General features: G+C 42.6%; 1 protein-coding gene and 1 non-coding gene across 3 annotated transcripts in view; both read left to right on the top strand.

Moving 5' to 3' along the window:
• Positions 1-21,826, top strand: part of ANK3 (ankyrin 3) — a 678,945-nt gene that overhangs the window by 308,816 nt on the left and 348,303 nt on the right. The gene's annotated exons all lie outside the window — the stretch shown is intronic.
• Positions 5,010-5,147, top strand: LOC114810602. Its single transcript, XR_003758298.1, has one exon. It is a non-coding gene; the product is annotated as a small nucleolar RNA SNORA7 (small nucleolar RNA).

Raw genomic sequence — 21,826 nt, 5'->3', positions numbered from 1 at the left:
TGTTAATCTGGCCTCACTCCTTCTCTACAATCTTGCATTTCCTTTGTCTACAAGTCATCTGTATAGGGATGTCCTGTCAGCACCTAAAGGTCAATATATCCAAAAGTGAACTCTTCATTGTCCTTGTCATCTCCTCTCCTTCACCCAATTTGCCTATCGCAGTTGACAACAACCCCATCCTCCTTGTCCCTCAATCCAATAACTTTGCCATTTCCCTCTTTCCTCCCTAATTTTTCCTCCACAACATTTCCAGAACCCACCCCTTCCTTAATATTCAAATGGCCACCACACTGGTCCAAGCTTGTCATGTTCTGGCTTGACTACTTCGTCAGCCACTGTGTTGATCTCCCTGCATCCGTAGTCTCCCCTCGCCAATTCATCCTTTACTTGACTGCCCAGATTATCTTTCTAAAAGTTGTTGTGCACATATTACCTCATTACCCAGAAACCTCCAGTGGTGTCTCTCCACATCAATCGGAAACTTCTAATCATCAGCTTTAAGGCAAGCACTCAGTCAACTCTTTCCCCACTACTACTGATATTTGATAAGTGCTTATAAGATGCCAAGCACTGTACTAAGTGCTGGGGTAGTAATAAATTAATCCAGTTGGATACAGTGTCCATCTTACACGGAGCTCACAGTCTCCATTTCAGTCACTCAGTTGGTGGTATTTATTGAGAACTTACTGTGGGCTGAGCACCGTACTAAGAACTTGGGAGAGTATAGTACAACAGAGTGGGTAGACACATTATCTGGCCAGAAGAAATTTACAACCTAGAGCTTACAGATGAGGGAATTGAGACACTGAGAAGTTGTCACTTGCCTAATGTCACACAGCAGGCAAATGGAAGAGCCAGGATTCAAACACAGATCCTCTGGATCCCAAGCTTGTGCTCTTTCCACTAGGCCATAGTGCTTCTACTTCTCCACTCTCTTCCCCCTTTACTCCCCACCTGGTATACTTCGTTCCTCTCAAGCTAAACTACCCATTGTACCCTGCTGTCATCTCTCCTATTCCCTACCACTTGCTCACATCCTTGCCTGGAACACCTTCCCTCATCACATCTGATTGACCATTGGTCTCTCCATCTTCCAAACCCTTCTGAAATCATGCCTCCTCCAGGTGCGTTCTTTGATTAATTTCTTATCTCCCCACTTTATATTTTCTCTACTGCCATTTCAGCACTTCTTCTGTACCCTAAGCACTTGGGTACTCACACCTCTCCCACCGCCATAGCACTTGCGAACATATTCTTCTGCTTTATTACTTCCTCCTATCTGTATTTATTTTAATGTCTGCCACCCATAGTAGATGGCAAGCTCCTTGAGGGCAGGGATCGTGTCCTTAGATTCTACTGTACTTTCTCAAGGACTTAGTACACAGTCTTGCAACAGTACATTTAGGCTCTGCAAATGGAGCCTACTTTCAGGTTTTCCTCACTTAATTTTGTCTTCTTTCCAACTATCATCACAGCACTTTTGTACTATCTCTGTTATGTCTGTCTTCTCCCTAAGTATCTGTCTCCAGGTCCCTTCTCCCTCTTTTTATTTTCAGAATGTGTCCACTTCCTACCTTGGTATTCTTTCCTAGAGCCCTGCACCCAAGCACTCAATAAGTACCGCCGATTAATTGATTCACTGTAATCTGCCAAACACTCAGTAACTATAAACTCTGTAAGTGCTCAATAAATACCATTAACTGAATTAATTCCCAAGATTTATTTTGCCCATGTTTTTTTCTGTATTCATAGCAGGGTATTCGGGAATAATGTTTGCCATTTCATAAAATGGTAAAGTATGAGAAGCAACGTGGCTTAGTGGAAAGAGCATGGGTTTGGGAGTCAGAGATCGTGGGTTCTAATCCTGGCTCCACCACTTGTCAGTGTGACTTTGGGCAATTTAACTTCTCTGTGCCTCAGTTACAGATGTGCCTCATCTGTAAAATGGAGATTAAGACTGTGAGCCTCATGTGGGACACCCTGATTACCTTGTATCTACCCCAGTGCTTAGAACAGTGCTGGGCACATAGTAAGAACTTAACAAATACCATCATCATCATCATTAAAGTGCTCCAAGGTGTGTGTTTTCAGTACTCTAAGCCTTTTCCTCACTCTTTACTGTCTGAGATCAGTTTCAGGAAATCTTTCCTTGTGCTACTGTTTGATTATGACACAAGTGATTCCGGGAACCACTGGGACATTAAAAGCCTCGGCAATTGTTTACTTCCTCTGATTTAATATTATTCTTGTAACTCTGGGTCTTTTGGGAATTATTTTGTATTGAAGTGGTGGAACACCTAGTCACAACTATTGCCGTAAATATTGGAAATGAATATTGCAGAGAGCTGTTAGAGGGTGTCAAAGGATATAAGATAATATAGCTTGGTTCAAACAACTATAATAAGGCAAAACACAACTAAAATGTGATAATGACATTTGTCATTTGTCATAGAAGTTCTGAGTATGATTCTGAATAATGGCTCACTGATGTTTTGATTTTACAGTCCATTAGTGCCTATGGTGAAGACTGAGTGGTACATTTTTCAGAGTGACTCTTATTTAATAAGCATCTACTATTCATTCATTCAATTGTATTTATTGAGCGCTTACTGTATGCAGAGCACTGTACTAAGTGCTTGGAAAGTACAGCTCGGTAACAGAGACAATTCCTACCCAACAGTGGGCTCATAGTCTAGAAGGGGGAGACAGACAACAAAACAAGTAGACAGACATCAATATCATCAAAATAGATGAATAGAATCATAGATATATATATATCATTTATAAAATAGAATAATAAATATACACAAGTGCTGCAGGGAGGGGAAGGAGAAGGGGCAATGGGGAGGGGAGAAGGAGCAGAGGGAAAGAGAGGGCTCAGTCTGGGAAGGCCTCCTGGAGGAGGTGAGCTCTCATTAGGGCTTTGAAGAGGGGAAGAAAGTTAGTTTGGCAGATGTGAGGAGGGAGGGCATTCCAGGTCAGAGGTAGGGTGTGGCCCAGGGGTCGACGGCGGAACAGGCAAGAATGAGGCACAGTGAGGAGGTTAGTGGCAAAGAAGTAGAGTGTGCGGGCTGGGTTGTAGAAGGAGAGAAGGGAGGTGAGGTAGGAGGGGGCAAGGGGATGAAGAGGTTTGAAGTCGAAAGTGAGGAGTTTTTGATTCATGCGAAGGTTGATAGGCAACCACTGGAGATTTTCGAGGAAGGGAGTGACATGCCCAGAGCGTTTCTGTAAAAGGATAATCTGGGCAGCGGAGTGAAGTATAGCCTGAAGCAGGGAGAGACAGGATGATGGGAGATACTATGGGTGAGGCACTGTGTTGAGCTCTGGAGAAGATGTAGCAGGTAAGTAAGGTACCTCAGAGGTAGGTCAAGCAGGTCTGGTATTCCCACTTTACCAGTGAGGCAAAAAATGACTTGCCCAAGATAATGATGGTATTTGTTAGGTGCTTACTGTGCATCAAGCACGGTTCTAAGCCCTTGATTAGATACAAGTGAATCACACTGGACCTGATCCCTGTCCTACGTGGCCTCAAGCCAGAAGTTGATCTAGGGTAAAGTCCCAGATGTCTTGATTCCCAAATTATCATCCCTGTGCTGCAATAACCTCATCGGTAAAATGGGAATTAAGACTGAGAGCCCTTTGTGGGACAGGAACCACATCCAACTTGTTTCAACTCCAGTGCTTAGTACAGTGTCTGGCACATAGTAAGAACTTAACAAATCTCACAGTTATTATTATCATCATTATTCACATTGTTATTATTTTTGTTATTATTATATGATAACCCTGTACCAATCCCAGTACCTAGCACATAGTCAACATTTAATATATGCCATCATGTTCATTATTAATGACCAAAAGCATCCAGTTGGGGAGATAAAGCTGCTAACAGGCTCAGAGGCTTTGGCAGCCATGGTGAGGAAGAAATGCACTGACCTTCAGTCCCCTCCTTTGACCTGTGCCCTTTCGTCCCCACCTCTGGGTTCACCCCACCACCCCCAAACCATCCACTTTCCACTTTGAACATTTGAACATGTCAGTCTGAAGGAGCAAGCTTCAAAGCTCAGTTACACTTGTTAAGTGATTTGCCAAGCCCAAGCCTGGGCTAAAGGTTTAGGGTGAAGTTTGAGCTGGTTTCTTAATTTCCTAGAGATTCAGGTCCCTTCTCAATTCTGTCGGAGAAGGTCTCTTGCTACCAGATAAAACATTTATTAAATATAGGAACCAAAAAAGCAGCCGTCAATATGTTGGCTAGCTGTCAAAAAAAATACCTGCATACTACTGAGAGTTTGCAGCTTGGCCTAGTGGAAAGAACATGGCTCTGGGAGTCAGAGGACATGGGTTCTAATCCCAACTCAGTCACATTTCTGCTGTGTGATCTGGTGCAAGCCACTTAACTTCTCTGGGCTTCAGTTAACTCAGCTGTAAAATGCAGATCAAGACTGTGAGCCCCATGTGGGACAGAGACTGTGTCCAACCTTATTACCTTGTATCTACCCCAGTGCTTAGAACAGTGCTTGGCACATAATAATAATGTTAATATTTGTTAAGCCCTTACTATATGCCAAGCACTGTTCTAAGCACTGGGGGAGATACAGGATAATCAAGTTGTCCCACACGGGACTCATAGTCTTCATCCCCATTGTATAGATGAGGTAACTGAGGCACAGTGAAGTTAAGTGACTTGCCCAAGGTCACACAGCTGACAAGTGGCGGAGCCAGGGTTAGAACCCACAACCTCTGACTCCCAATCCTGTGCTCTTTCCCCTGCTTCTTAAGCACTTAACAAATACCACAGTTATTGATATTATTACACAGGGCAGGGGACTGTAGTTCATATTCACTGAACTGTTCTAGGATGTTGGATTTAGTTTGAGGAGATACGAACTGCTCTCAAACTATTAATCTGCCCTAACTGGGTAGTATTTTATCCCAGAAGATACGAAAGGACGCTACAGTGTGAATGTGTATGCACACATGTATTTTAGCAGCAGGCATTGGCTTTTAAGTCCCTTTCAGGGTTGCACCTGGAGAGTCTCCAGTACTCTACCAGTCTCGGCTGTGGGAGGGAGAGTCAAGCAGAGGCCTACCCATTCCATTCCTAGCTTGGCTAATGGCTAGCAAGTGGAAGGCAATCTGCTACAAGTCAAAGCTCACCTGTGCTGCGCAGTGTAGGCATGATAGAGAGTTAAGGGCAGAGATTCAAGTTTACTTCGTGGAAGGAGGCAATGGTAAACCACTTCCATATTTTGACCAAGAAAGCTCTATGGATACACTGCCAGAACGATAGCAGATGGAGAGCGGGACATTCTGGGAGAGATGTGTCCGTGGTGTTGCTATGGGTTGGAAACGACTCAATGGTATAAAACAAGATTGGCTTTTAAAGAGTTATGCAGTAAGAAAAGCATCATGTTACATTATATCGGACATCTCAAAAATAAATCTAGCTTAATCAAGAATAACCATGCTTCCCTGTTGCATGTAACGATGGGATCGAAAAGAAATCACCAGCTGTCATCTCTGCATCAAGAAATATGACAATGCCTGTGGCTGCTGGTGACCTATTTTCATTCCTGGGTCCTCTGTCCATTCTCCTCACCAGTTTTCAGGGTTCCAGATCCTCCCCCTGCCTCTGCTCATCTAGCCCACCCTCTTACCCTGTGTTCTGGCCCACCAACACAATTTCTACACATACCCATGCTCTGAATATAATAATGGCAGTGGTGTTTGTTAAGCAATTACACTGTTGCCAAGAGAAACAGCATGGCCTGTTAGAGCATGGGCTTGGGAGTCTGAGGGACCTGAGTTCTATTTCCAGCTTCATCACATGTCTGCTCTGTGACTTTGGGCAAGTCACTTAACTTCTCTGTTCCTGAGTTACCACTTCTGTACGATGGGGATGAAGTTTGTGAGCCCTATGTGGGACAGGGACTGTGTCCAACCTAAATAGTTTGTATCTACCCCAGTGCTTAGTTAACAGTGCCTGGCACATAGTAAGCACTCAAGAAATACCATAAAGCATAAAGCACCACATTAAGATCTGGGAAAAATACAAGGAGATCAGATCAGACACAATCCCTGACCCAAATGAAGCTCACAGTTTTAGGAGGAAGGTGAAGAGATCTCAAATCCTCATTTAACAGATGAGGAAACTGAGGCCCAGAGAAGTAAAGTAAGTTGCCCAAGGTCACCCAGCAGAAAAGTGGGGGAGTGGAACTACAATCCAGATCCTCTGAACTAGGATTCAACCTAACATAAGAAAACTAGGTGGTGTTAGACCCATTGGAAAGCCATGCTGACATGAAAACAGAACATAAAAACTCAGTGGTGCCCTGAGCTCTGAGAAAGAAAGCATAATGCACTGTAACAAAATGGACAAGGTATTTTATAAGACTGTTGCCACATATTTTAAATTCCTTGTTAAATCAATGTACTGCCTGACTTGGGCAACTTTGGGATGTGTTCCACTTTATGAGTTTTTCAGCTTTGAAAACAACCTTCCCCTTTCCAACTCTCACCCTCATGCTCTTCACCCACATTGGCTGTTGTATCCATCTTCTGTTCATGGTCCATTTACATGAGCTTTTCAAGCTCTCTTCCCCTTTTGTTGTTTTTTCTTTCTGGGGTCTGAATTTTTTCACTCCCTCGCAGCCAAGGCATCAGTATGGAAGGCTGTATTTAACTCCTTTCAGCACTCATTTGACCGCAGAGAAAATCCTGTGAATTTCAAGTGAAGCACTTTCTATAATTTAGTTCCATCAGATCAGCTATTTTGTGGAGTAGGTTCCTTGGAGAGTATGTTGACCCTTGTCCAGTTTGCGTTGGACAGATTGCTATCACCACTGGACTTCACCAGTGTCGTGGACATTTTTTCATAGAGTGGGGTATGCAGTGGGTCACTTATCAATTATTTAGCAGGATCTGATTCAGCTCAAAGAAGGCTTTAGGCTGAAGTAGTAGTAGTAATTAGTATTAGGCACTTACTTTGTGCAAAGCACTGTACTGAGCATTGGGAAATAATACATGGGTGGGAATTCGATGACCCTTCAGGCTCTTATGGCTTTTTCAGGAACTTGTTCTAATTTGCTATTCGTTATCCCAGCATGTGGGTTATTAAGTTAGATATTACATAAGTGTGGGATTGAGTGACATGATAAAGGAAATCATTGGTTTCTGCTCTTACTAAAAGCTTCTGTGGTGATGAATAATTAATTGTAAGAAAAAGGTTTAGAAGGCTCTGACTTACTCTCCTGAATTTATCCAGTGCCATCTTCTAAAACATTCAATAACTGCAGAATCAATCAATATTACGGCATGTATTGACCCCATCCCTCAGAGCCATCTGATCCCAAATTTAAGACAGAAAACTACAGAGTAGAAAAATTTAGGAGCTGGGTCACCATCATCTAAGATTCAGTGGTAGAGCCAGGAATGGGTCCAGTCCCTGATTTCCAGTACAGGGCATAATTCACTGTTTTAAGTGCTCCTCTGTTTCTGGGATAAGTGTTTTCTTCTCCAGGCCAACAGCAGAGAGTAAGGAAGTGTGGACTTTTGTAGTTGGAAGAGTAGCTCTTGCCTGTTGTGCTCAAGAGACCTGCCCTTGATCATTTTTGATGCTAATGGTATTTGACATCAAACTACTTTGTCTCTTGTTATCTCTCTAACCCCTTTGTATCCAGCATTTCTTTTTCTGTGGGTGCAGCGTCTTTGTCAGGTTAAATATCCAGCCTCTAATTTCCTGTTGGGAACAGTGCTTTGCACATAGTAAGCGCTTAACAAATGCCATCATTATTATGATTATTATAATCAAACATACTATCAAACTCGTTAGGATTTTTCCTCAGATTTGCTGTTCACTACTTTGATTTGCCCCATAACAGCAAAAATTGCTAGAGATCTTGATGCTCAGTGTCCTTGTACCCACTCTCTGCTGCCCTTTGCTGTCAGTCTCACCTGTCCCTCCCAATGTCTTCTCAACCCTAATCAAGTCACTATGATTCCTTTGTCATCAATCAATCAGTAGTATTATGAGCACCTACTCTGTAAGCCCGTCAAACGGCAGGGACTGTCTCTATCTGTTGCCGACTTGTTCATCCCAAGCGCTTAGTACAGTGCTCTGCACATAGTAAGCGCTCAATAAATACTATTGAATGAATGAATGAATAAGCACTTAGAATAAAATACAAAACACTTGGGAGACTTGATCCCTGCCCATAAGTAATCTACAGTCTAGAGGGGGATTCAGACATTAAATTGAATTATTGGTATGGGAAATGGCAGGGTATAAGGATATGTACATGAATGCTCTGAGGTCAGAGGTGGGGTATCAAAATGGTTATGAGGTACAGAGCCAAGCACCTAAGTTACGCCAAAGGAAGGAAGGGTGAATAGAGTGGGGAGAAAAAGAATTTAATCGGGGAAGGCTTTTTGGAGGAGGTATTATTTTATTTGGGCTCTGAAGTTGGGGAGAATGACGGTCTGTTGCATATGAACTGAGAGGGAGTTCCAGGCCAGAGGGAGGACATGGGCTAAGGGTTAGCAGTGAGACAGTTGATATCAAGGGACAATAAATAGAGAAGTGAAATATATTGGTAATGTATTTTAATTTTTATATCCTCCACCAAATACAAACTCCTTGAAGACAAGAATAGTGTCTCCCAACTCTATTGTATTTGCCTAAGTGTTCTGTACACAGTAAATCAGTCAATCATATTTTCTGAGCACTTACTATGTACAGAGCACTTTACTTCAGCACTTGGGAGAGTACAATATAGCAGACACGTTCCCTGTCCACAATGATCTTACAGTCTAGAGGACAGTATGTTGTCTTAATCTGTCGAGTAGTCTCCGACCTATAGTGATGCCATAGACACATCTCTCCCAGAACGCCCCACCTCCATCTGCAATCGTTCTGGTAGTGTATCCAAAGAATTTTCTTGGTAAAAAATACGGAAGTGGTTTACAATTGCCTTCTGCACAGTAAACTTGAGTCTCCGCCCTCGACTCTCTCCCATGCTGCTTCTGCCCAGTTCAGTAAATTCCATTGATTGATTCATGGATATGGAACTAGACCCCGGCAACCCTTCCTTCCAAAACTCCAATCGACTGTTTTTTCAAATAGTTCTTACAAAAAACCAACCCCATTATTATGTCCACATGGTCAGAAGGGGACAACTAGGGCAGTATTTCCATTTAAGCTTGGAAAGTGAATCTGCCTGCCCTTAGCCATTCCCTGTTCACGTACTGTAAGCTCATCTAAAATGGAACTGTGTCTCCTACTTTGATTGGACACAAGATTAGGAAATCTTGCCTAAAACAGTGCTCCCTACACCACAGACACTCTAATTTCCTCTCCCTCACCTCAACCACTTCTTTCTCAAGCATTTACTTAGTACAGTGCCAGGCACATAGTAAATTCTTACCAAATACAACTATGATTATTATTACTTTTAGGCACTTGGAAAGTACAAAACAAACCAGCGAAACAGTTCTGGCTCACAAGGAATTTATAGTCCAGTGAGAGAAAGAGACATTAACTTATTTATAAATAGATTAATCCAAATAAATGATTAAATTTAAAATTCAGAAATGGGCAAATACCTGGAGAGTGGTAGCTTGTCACATTTGAGAGGGAGGGAGCTCTGTGCCTAAGACCAGATGTAAAAGAGGAGAAAGTGGTTGGGAGAGTACAATAAAGCAGAGTTGGTAGGCCCTCAATGAGCTAATAATACATACTACTATTTCTGATGATAATTGTGCAGGTTGTCCATAGTCCAGGGCTGTGGCAGCAAGGTAGATGCAGGGGGGCATGAATCAGGGTAGCTCTCTAGTTTGTCAGACTGGGAACGTAAATAATGGTGATAATAAATTGTGGTGTTTGTTAAGAGCCAGCAATCAATCATTTAGACATATTGAGCGCTTACTATGTGCAGAATACAGTCGTAAATTCTGGAGCGTACAATATAACAGCATGACAGACACATTCCCTGACCGCAGTGAGCTTACAGTCTAGCGTGAGAGATAGACATTAATACAAATAAATAAATTATGGCTATGTATGTAAGTGCTGTGGGGCTGGGAGCACTGTACTAAACAGTGGAATAAATATAAGATAATCATGTTGGACACAATCCCTGCCTCTGACAGGTCTCACAAACCAAGTAGGAGGGAGAACAGGTATTGAATGCCCATTTTGCAGATAAGGAAACAAGTACAGAACAGTCAAGTAACTTGCCCATCATCACACGATAGACCAATGGCAAAGTCAGGATTAGAACCCACATCCTCTACCTAACTGCCAAGGCTAGGACATTATCTGGGGGGTGTGGCAAATAGTGGGGTATGCAGGTAGGGTATGGTATGCAGGTAGGTGTAATTGCCAAAATGGAATAAAATGAAGTATGTCCAACAAGGCTCAAGTGTAACTATCTCATCAGCACATCCTTTCTGGGTCACACCAGCAATCTATCAGTAGTGGCAAATGGTGAATTTTAAAACAAGCCATATAATAAGACCAGCCTCACAACATGGGAAGCAATGTGTCCTAGTGAAAAAGCACAGACCTGGTAGTTGGAGGACCTTTGTTTGAATCTCAGCTCCACCACTTGTCTGCTGTGTGACCTTGTGCAAGTCACTTAACTTCTCTGTTCCCCAATTTCCTCAACTGCAAAATGAGGATTCAATACATGTTCTCCTGCCTACTTGGACTGTGAGCCCCAGGTGGGACAGGGGCTGTATCCAGCCTGATTAACTTGTATCTACCCCAATACTGAGTACAGTGCTTGACACAAAAGAGTGCTTAACAAATACATTAAAAAAAACATATGACCGACCTAACAAAACACAAATAGAATGATACCAGAGGTTTCCTGGCTTCCCTGTATCCAGCCTGATTAACTTGTATCTACCCCAATACTGAAAACAGTGCTTTACACAAAAGAGTGCTTAACAAATACATTAAAAAAACACATATGACCGACCTAACACAACACAAGTACAATGATACCAGAGGTTTCCTGGCTTCCCTATCCCATCTGTGAGTAGTGAAAAAACACAAAACACAGAAACAACCACCACCTCCTTTGCTGCTGATTGAAAGGTGTTGGCTATTGCTGCTGGGGAACTAATTGCATTCCATGTTATCTGCCGTTTTATCACAGTTCTTGATTTCAAGTTGATAACGCGTCCTGCATAATTTGTAAGTCCCGATAACAGCCAATTGAGTGTTCCACTTCCAAACAGTGGTAGCAGAATATTTGAAGGAGTATTGGGCTAGCTGCCCTCCATACATCTATCCAGATCCCTAATAAAGCTTTATGAATTTACCCCAACTCCTCTTCATTCTACTGACATTTTCAGGCAGCAGATATTCCTGTGGTAAGGAATCCCAGATTGTGTGAATTGCCACTGCCCGATAGAAATAGTTTCTTCGTATTTAAACTACCACCTTCAGTTTCAACGGGTACCGTCTCATTCTGGTTGTTTGGGATTTGGTAAATAACCATTCCATGCTCCCCTTTCCCCCGCAATCTCTGTCCACAAATACCCCTTCAGCACAAATACTCCTTCAGCCAAAAAGTGGATTCTTGTCCAGTTCCATTCAACCCAGAAACTCCACTCACAGAAGATTGACACTCTGCGTCTTTAGAACCTAACCAAACATGTTTTTGAGAGTTTGCCTCCAGGAAACTTGATTTCTTTATAAGTGTTGGAGAAAAGATTGCCCACCACAGTTTTCAGATGAGACTTAGATATCATTTTCAACCTGGAGTATTCAGCCTGCCAGAGATATACATAACCCAGTAGGTTTTCTAGCGTGCTGGAGACTTGAGGGAATCGAAGCTTGATAGCTCTCACCGGCAGATTTCGGAATGTTAAACTCAAGCAGTAACCAGTCCGAGTGCCCAAGCTAGGCCTTACTTTGTGAAAGCAGCATTCTGTGGATCTAGGTTCTCTAGCCTCAGAATTGCTAGCCCCCAGGAGGTAATTTTCATGAAAAGCTGAAAATCTGAATTCTCTGAAGTGTGAGAATTTTGGAGAATAATGGTCTTTGAGGAACAGAATCACTAGCCAATTGTGCAGTCCCACTGGTTTTTCACTCATCTCAAAATGGTTATGCATATTTTGAAAATTCAGTAAATATTGAGTCTAAAAGGTATTAGTTCATATTAATACTGGTATTTATTAGGTCCTCTTGTGCCAAGCAGTATACTAAGCACTGGGATAGATGGGTACCACGTATTTGGGTCAGACACAGATCCATATGTGTCTCACCATCTAAAATAATATCCCTCTCAATTTTGCAATAGGCCAGATAGGAGGAAGTTTTCTAGAATAAAATTGAGTGTTTTTAAACACCCCTGTACTGTACAAGTTTACAGAGAGAAATAATAAAAACAAACCTATTGCTAAACTACTTTAATCCTTTAAAACAAATCTGCCATCTCAGCAGGTTTCTAGATGAAGCATAGTCTTAATCTTGCCCACACAGCATTTTTTTTTTTATTTCCCCACTCCAAGTATTTAGTTAGGACCCTGAACCTTATTATTGGTTCCTGCTGCTGGGTCTTCATTAGTGGCCCAGCTAGTTACATGAATGTGGCCTAGGCTGGAATTCAGGAAACCAGCCTTTGAGTCTCAGCCCTGCTACTGGTCTGTAATGACCTTGGACATGTCACTGAAGACCTTTGGTCCTCAGTTCACTCATCTGTACACTGGCAATAAGATAGATTGCTGTCATTATTATTAGGAACCCTGGGATGGAGTTGAGGTTCTAAGATCAGGCCAGCTAATGCAAGCCAGGGAGGAAAAAGAAGTGATATCTAGTGCAGTATGAATCCAATGCAATGCCTAAATTAGCTCTTAGAGATACGTCCAGAAATGAATCACATCTCCTCCAAGAGGCCTTCCTGACTAAGCTCTCATTTCCTTCAGAGCAAGTATTGTGTCTATTTACTCTATTATATTCTCCCAAGAACTTAGTACAGAACTCTACACCCAATTAAGTGCTCAATAAATACTGTCCACTAATATTTGTTGATACAGATAGACCTGATCAACAAAAATCAAGGCACATAAATAGATCCACAGAGTTTCCAGGTCTTAAAATGAATATAATTCAAAGAAGAGTTGTGATTAAAAGTAAATTTGTTTTATTCAAAATTCTTTCCCTTTAAATGAGCTAATGTTCTAGGTTCACAGATTGCTTAGGAGGGAATTATCTTGGCAGTGCCCCTTTAAACCTGTAAGTCCAGGTGCTATTGATTTCAACTGTAGTAATTTTTCCTAGCTAGCAAATGATTGTAAGTCAGCCCTGAAAAGTTAAATATTTCAAATGTTCTTTTTCCAAATCTAAGTAACTATGTTAATTAAAAAACTCTCCATGAATAAATGACTTATTTTAAAAAGTACATAGTGATTGTTTTATATTGCTTAGGCCCCAAGGACGAAGAAATCGCACAGTAGGCTTTTTTCCCCATGTTCCCACTCCACCCTGTCAGGGGAGGGGGTTTGCTCCCTTCCCCCACTTTTTCCCAATCCCGTGAACCCCTCTTTATTTTAAGGAAATATGAAACTTGGAAAAATTGGTCAGTGAGGCCATGATAATCATTATGGTATTTGCTAAGCACTTACTATGTGCCAGGCACTGTACTAAGTGCTGGGGTGGATACAAGCAAATTAGGTTGAGTCCCGATCCCACATGAGACTCAAAGTCATAATCTTCATTTTACAGATGAGGAACCTGAGACCCAGACTATTAAAGTAACTTGCCCCACGTCACACAGCAGACATCTGTTGGAGCCGGTATTAGAATGCATGACCTTCTGGCTCCCAGGCCCATGCCCTATTCACTATGCCCTGCTGCTTCTCAGATCCTCTCCTTCCCTTAAGTTTTTGTAAGCTCCTCTATACTATAAGCTTAATGTGGGCAGGGAACATGGTTACCAACTCCATTGAACTGTACATTTTCAGGCCCTGCACAAAGTAAGAACTCAGGAAATCCCATTAGTTGATTCTGCTTATGGGAATTAAAACTGCCAATGCTCAGGAGACTAGGGGGAGCGGGAGTTCCTCAGAAGAGGCAAAGTTGAATTTTGGCCAGGGTTGTTCCTAGGATGGCCAATAACAATCATAACTGTAGTATTTTTGAGTGCTTACTTTGTCCTGAACACTGTACTAAGTGCAAGAATAGATACCAAGTAATGAGATCAGACACAGTCCTTGGCCCCCATGGGGTTCACATTCTAAGAGGGAGGGTGAACAGGCATTGAATCCCCATTTTACAGATGAGGTAACTGAAGCCCAGAGAGGTTAAGTGACTTGCCCAAGGTCCCAACAGGCAAATGTCAAGGCCAAGCGACTTGCTTTTAGCTGGCCTGTTTCCTGATTTTGATATGGCACTAGGCGCTTTTATGTCCATTTTTTTAATTTCCTGTAGACCGTAAGCTCGTTGTGGGCAGGGAATGTTAGAGTGTACTCTTCTAAGTGCTTAGTACAATGCTTTGCACACAGAAAGCGTTCAATAAACACGATTGATTTACTAACTGACCGTAGGTGTCAAAGTAGGGCCAATCTGAGCTATTGTTCTGGGCACCCTCAGGAAGCCTGCCAATATGCAGGTTACCTAGGGGGTGGAGAGGAGGTGGGGAGAAGTTTGGGCCTGGCACCTCTTGATACCACCACACCCCACTAACTAGTACTGAGACAGAAATTTGGGGTCACACTCGCTAGGAGGGACACAGGGCCTTCCTCCCAGGCCTCTGGTTTCATGCCTATTGGGGCTTTCACTCCCTGGCAGGAATAGAGAGGGGTTGAGAGGTGTCAGCAACATCTATAATATTGGTTGGGAGGAGACCAGGGAAGGGAGCAGGGAAGATTCAAGGGCAGAACTTCACTGTGGGAGCCCCTCAACAAGGCAATTATCCTAAGCCAAACAGACCTGGCATGAGAACTGGATAGGAAGTTGTCTATGCTTTAGTGCTGGCTGACATGACTCAGATGCTCACCTCATGGGACCCTGAAGGTAGCTGTGTTTCCCACAGCAGCACCTTTAATGAGACTGGTAGCTTGAAAATCATGTTTTCTGTTGTTTCTTTATGTGGGGATGGTGAGGCAAAGGGATCCTTGGAAAATGAGACAAGTTCCTTCCAGAAAGCCAGGCTTCTGAGGACTTGGAAGGGAATGAGGGCTATGAGGTGATCCCTTTCCTCCAGCTTCCCTATCTTGGCAGTCTCTAGTGCTTGCATTCAGAGAAAAGGAGCCTGCTGCTGACTGAGGAAAAAAAGCAACACCATAAATGGAAAAGGCCCAGGTTTGATGTAAGCCTTGATTTCTGTACCCTTTGAGAGATTTCAGGCTCTCCTGGGTGGCTGCCCCACTATGCTTGCCTTAGTTTTACTCTTGCTCTCTCGTCTTTGGGCAAACCCTTCTTAGCTTTTGATCCAGGCTGACTGTGGGAGCAAGGGGCGACAGGCGAGACCATGCAGTGATCCCCACCCACCATGGCAGGTTGAGGCCTCAGAATTCCAGGGAGTGTGGATTTTATTCATTCACTCATTCAATCGTTTTTATTGAGCTCTTAATATGTGCAGAATACTTTACTAGGTGCTTGGGAAAGTACAATACAGTAATAACTTCTCACTCTAGGCTTCAAGGCTCTCCATCACCTTGCCCCCTCCTACCTCTCCTCCCTTCTCTCTTTCTACTGCCCCCCCAATAGGCTCTGCTCCTGTGCCGCCCACCTCCTCACCGTCCCCCGTTCTCGCCTATCCTGCTGTTGACCCCCGGTCCACGTCCTCCCGCTGTCCTGGAATACCCTCCCTCCTCACCTCCGCCAAACTAACTCTCTTCCCCTATTCAAAGCCCTACTGAGAGCTCACCTCCTCCAAGAGGCCTTCCCAGACTGAGCTTCCCCTTTTCCCTCTGCTGCCTCTCTGCCCCCCCTTCACCTCCCGTCAGCTAAGCCCCCTTTTCCCCCCCCCTTTCCCCCTGCTCCTCTCCCTCTCCCTTCCCCTCCCCTCAGCACTGTGCTCATCTGCTCATTTGTATATATTTTTATTACCCTATTTATTTTGTTTATGAGATGTACATCCCCTTGATTCTATTTATTGCTATTGTTTTTGTCTGTCTGTCTCCCCCGATTAGACTGTCATCAGTGGGCAGGGACTGTCTCTGTCTGTTGCCGAATTGTACATTCCAAGCGCTTATTACAGTGGTCTGCACATAGTAAGCGCTCAATAAATACTATTCAATGAATGAATGAATAATAAAGAGAGACAGTCCCTACCCACAACGAGCACTCATGACATTATATTAATGTCTGTCTCCCCCTCTTAACTGCAGCCTCCTTGTAGAGAGGGTCATGTCTACCAACTCCGTTATATTGTACTCTCCCAAGCATTTATTATGATAATAATAATAATGGTACTTGTTAAGTGCTCACTATGTGCCAGACACTATTCTAAGTGCTGGGGTAGATACAAGATGATCGGGTCGGACACAGTCCCTGCCCCACGTGGGGTTTCACAATCTTAATCCCCATTTCACAGGTGAGGGAATTGAAGCCCAGAGAAGCCAAGTGACTTGCCCAAGGTCACACAGCAGTCAAGTGGCAGAGCCGGGACTAGAACCCATGACCTTCTGACTCCCAGGCCCATGCTCTATCCACTACGTCACGCTCAGTGATTCCTGTACAGTATCATCAAAGCAAAAAAAGGGTGAAGTGAGTACTAAAGAAGAGGAATTTGGGAAGCATTTGGGATTATGGGGGTTATAAGGCTATCATAGGCATAAATCTTGGCTGCAAAGGTATGCACTTACCAGATGATCCTGAGATGATGCATTCTGGCATGAGAGTTCAGTGGGACCCTCTAATGAAAGAACATGTTGTGAGCCATGATCCTGGTCGCTTCGAGAATGTCTACTGAGAGAGACCATCTCTAGTGCGTCTGCATTACCCGATTAAGACAGTCTTTTTACCTGAGCAGGTAAGTGCTCACACTCTTTCATTTAAAGAGAATGAAAGTAATGTGGCCAAATGGAAAGAGCATGGGCCTGGGAGTCAGAGGACCTGGGTTCCAGTCCTGGCACTCAATACATATGATTGATTGATTATTTCTTGGGCTCGGAACAGGGGCATTTCCCATCCCCTCTGTGTGACATCCCTAGACTTGTGGCCTTTCCTCCACATTTGTGATAGAAAATGAATGGTCAAAGGCCAGTTTTTCATTTTATGTAGTAATAGTATTTATTATTAGTAGTATTTATTAAGCACCTGGGAGCCTGGGGGGTTACTGATTTTTCTCAGATTCAGCTTTCTGAAAGGATTTCTCTTCATTATGAGTAGGGAGAATCACATCAGGGATTATTGAGAGAGAATTAGGAGTTTTAGAAGCCTCCAGAAGAGTTGTATAGCAAATGAATGATTGGTCCTTGATGGGTTAATAGAGAAAAAGCCAGGAGGATGGATTTCAGGTAGGGCAACTATCACACTGTTCTCCCAAGCATTCTTTGGTGCCACGGCCATTGGCAGAATGCTGGATTGGGAGGATTATGAGCTGGCCCAGGGTTGGCATTGCTGTGCTTTTATTTTCTTCTGTGCGAGGCACTAGAAAAGTCCTCAGAAAGGTTTTCCACAGTTTCAAATAATGTTATGTGTGCTTCTCCCTTAACATTCTTCATGGAAATATCCCAGGGAACAACGTTGAATAACATTCAATGGAAAGCAGCATGGCTTAATGGAAAAAGTAAGGGCCTGGGAGTCAGAGGACCTGGGTTTTAATCCCAGCTCCATCACTTACCTGCTCTGTGACCTCAGACAAGTCTCTTAAATTCTCTGTGCCTCAGTTCCCTCATCTGCAAAATGGTGATTCAATAACCAACTCTTCCTCCAATGTAGATTGTGAGTGCCGTGTGGGACTTGATTATCTTGTATCTACCGAGGTGCTTCTGGCACATAGTAAGTGCTAAACAAATATCACAATTATTAACATTTTTTTCATCCTGGGCCCTAGGTATGAAATGTTGTTCTGCTTTCTTGGGTCTCTTGTGAATTAGGAACAGCTCTGTACCTAGTAACTTGGCACTGAATCATCTTCATTTAAGATCCTGAAACTTTAATGAGGCAGAAGTGACTAGAATTGCTGCAATATCTATTTTTAAGGTTCAGTTCTGGAAACATAGCATGACGATAATAGCAATATGGTCCATAGCAATTAGATTCATACCAGTGTGACACGTAGGCTATAGGGTTCTGTTTCGGAAACACATGGAGCCATTTTAAGAGGCTGCTTAAAACCCTGCTGTTCAGAGTGAATTCTCCTGTACGTATTGATGAGAAAGGAGGTGCTTTTTGGACATTTGAGGATATTGGTCAAGTTCATAATTACTTATAACTTTACAGGCAGGATGGAGAAAACAATTCCCCTTCTCTCAGCCTCAGAAGCTACCTCGAGTGGCATTTGAAATGCAAATACTTTGCACTAGGGAATCTGAGAGGTTTTTTAATTGATTCTCATATCTCTATTGGCAAGACTGTTAGGATAGTAATAATAATAGTAATGATATTAATTGAGCGCTTATGGAGTGAAATGCACTGTACTAAGTGCTTGGGAAGTACAACAGAAGTACACAGCGCCATAACTTCCAGCAGATGACCCACAATAATAACATTAATGTGCTGCTATACTGTGTTTGAAGTCTTAATAGTGATGAATTAGCTCATTTGCCTAAAATCAGTAGCCCTTCTCCCTTAGCATATGTGAGATAACTAAAGACTTAAGGTGATTTCAGCATGCCAGTGGTCTAAGACTATGTTAGAACTCAAAGTTTCTGGCCTCTCCTACAATATTCAGAAATCAAAAACCTAGTGAATCTGTATTTTAACCCACATCTGTAGCTTCAGGGCTACCACCTTGCACCTGCCTTTTTATGTTCCTATTTTTCATTTTACCTTTTACTGCCTGAGTTGTGGTAACTATTAAAATTGAAACTTGAAAAATGTTAGAAATCAAAATGAAAGAATTAACATGTAGAATTGATTTGGGATCCTGTGTTCCCCCAACCTTTTCCAGAAGCCCAGGAATAAATAGAATGAAAGTGAAATGAGAGAGTGGAGGGGTGCAGGAAGCTAAGGAAAGGATGTATATATACAGAGGAAAGGTGGGTTGGCAGTGGTGGAGAAGGGGAGGTTGGAAGTTTATATCAGCGAAAGGATGGTGGATTGTGGCAGGATATAATAATTATGGTATGAGTCAAGCACTGTACTAAATGCTGATGTAGATATAAAATAAATCAGATTGGATGCCGTCTAAGTGGGAGGGAGATAAGGTCTTGAATCCCCGTTTTCAGATACAGAATTTGAAGCACAGAGTAGTTAAGTGGCTTGCCCAAGGTCACAAAACAGATAAAATAGCATAGTCAGGATTAGAACCCAGGTGCTCTGACTCCCAGGCCCAAGCTCTTTCCATTAGACCACGCTGCTTCTCAACATAGAGCAGTAACAAATGAACAACATGGAAAGGTGATATGTTGGTCAAAGGACTGAGTAGGAAGATGATTTAGCGATCATAAGGGCAGAGAAATGTCTAGAAACTGCAGATTAGGAGGTTTTTTTTTTTCCAATGGTATTCGTTAAGCATTTTTTCTGTACCAGGAACTGTACTAAATTCTGGGTAGATACAAAACTAATCAGGTTGGACACAGTCAGTGTGGCACATGAGCTCATAGTCTTAATCCCCACTTTACAGATAAAGTAACTGAGGCACAGAGAATTTAAGTGATTTGTCCAAGGCCAACAGCAGACAAATGGCAGTGCAGGATTAAAACTCAGTTCCTCTGACTCCCAAGTCCATTCTCTTTTCATTTGGTCATGCTCTTTTGCAGTGTGAAATGAGGAAATTAGATAAAGCATAATATTATTATCCATTTCACACTTTTAAACTATTACTATTTCTTTTAACCAGTGAAACCTAATGCCAAGGATTAATGGAAGAGTTCTGAATGTTTACTGAGTGTCCCAGGCAATTTGGAAAGAAATTACAAATGCTCCAGGAAGCTTTGACCCTCAGATACATTTACTCACTTTAAATACTTGGGCTTCCATTTCCTGACTGGAGCCAGGGAAAGCCAACAACTTGGAGTTGGGTTCAGCTGTCCTGATTATCAACAAAAATAATAAATTCAAACTAATTAAAGCCTTGATGGTAATGATTATAATAATCACGTTAGCTTCTGTATTTAAAAACATGAATCTGCATAGGTATTATTTTCAATTAATTCATTGAGTGCTCACCAGGAGCTCCACTTAATGCATCAGAGCCTACAAAGGAACCCAGCTACTGACCTCAAAGTGCTTTCAGATGTGTGCCGAACACATTATCGCATTTCAAACTACTAATTTTGGTTGGCCAGCTTGAAATTTCCTGCAATGTTGGGATGGGATGATGAATTATATTAAGTTTATATAATTCTCTGCGCCTTTCTGTCTATTGTGCCTTGTAGTATATTAAGGGAGACATCTTGTGCTTGATACCAGCTGCTCGAGAGGCCTCACTTGTATTCAGATTCTTTAGAGCACTAAAATTTTGCAAAACCCAGAAGTAGTTTACTATTCATGGCTTGAATGTATCTAGTACAGTTTTTATAAACTACTTGGGGACTTGACTCCCCCAGCCAGTACAGTACCACTTCTGTGATCCAAGCATATCCCACCTTGACTAGTGCATCAGCCTTCTTCCTGACCTCTCCGCCTTCTGACTCTGAACCTTCCAGTCTGTATTGCACTATGCTGCCTAGATTATTTTTCTAAAAAGAAAAAAAAATTCAGTCATAGCTCACTCTTTAAAACATGCCAGTGATCGCCTGTCCACCTCCACATCAAACAGAAACTCTTTACTATTGGTTTTAAAGCACTCAAACAGCTCGCCGATTTCCTACTATTGCAACCCAGTCTACGCCCTTTGCTCCTCTAATGCAAATTTACTGACTGTACCTCAATCTTATCTATCCCAATGCTATTCAGTTTCGTTAATCACGACAAGCCTCCAAGGAGGAATGACTCTGAGTTAGCTCTCATTGGCCAGAAAATTTCTAACAGCTGAAGAACAACTTATACCTAGGCAAATGTTGCAGAATTTGGAAGATATGTAAAGTCAGCCTTTCTTCTTTCTGCTGGGGCAACTGTTTTACTTATTTATTTGGAAAAGCCATCTGTGTCTGTGAACTAAGACTGAACCCAGAACAGGAAAAGACTGGGAAACTTTTGGGAGGGAAGGCAGAGGACTGTGAGGTGGGATGAGGTGGGGAGGGAGATCCCATTGGTCTGTCTGAAAAAATGTGCTGACTTCACGTTGATTAACACCAGTTGTAATGGCAGTTTTTAGATATGACATCTGCCCATCAGGGCCCAGACCAAGACTCCTAAGGAGCTCTCAGATGGCAATGACTTTGCGGCTGCCAATCTGCACTTGAATTTAATCAATGACCTTGCGGTGAGCCGTGCTCCCTTTCCCATTACTAATCCCCTGAACCATCTGGTCCCTCCGTTTCTCAACAACGCTTCCGTTTTAAAGCACCAGTTTCACGTCTGTGATGTTTATGGTAGGCAGGCTTGTATTCTCCCTGGGATTGGTTATCTTCGGAGGTCACAGAAATATCATTATAGACACCTAAGTCTGTTCTCCTCATTTCTAGGTCTTTCCCTTTATTAAGGAATTTTTGTTGTTGGAAAACAATTTGGAATTTTGCAACACTCTTTATCTCATCCTAAGGTCACAAGGAGCAGTAGTATCACGCTAATGAACAGTTTAGTTAAGAAACTGCTTCACTG

The sequence above is a fragment of the Ornithorhynchus anatinus genome, chromosome 3 (assembly GCF_004115215.2).
Source record: "Ornithorhynchus anatinus isolate Pmale09 chromosome 3, mOrnAna1.pri.v4, whole genome shotgun sequence".
Taxonomy (NCBI): Eukaryota; Metazoa; Chordata; class Mammalia; order Monotremata; family Ornithorhynchidae; genus Ornithorhynchus; species Ornithorhynchus anatinus.
This window is presented reverse-complemented; position numbering and strand designations above follow the sequence as displayed.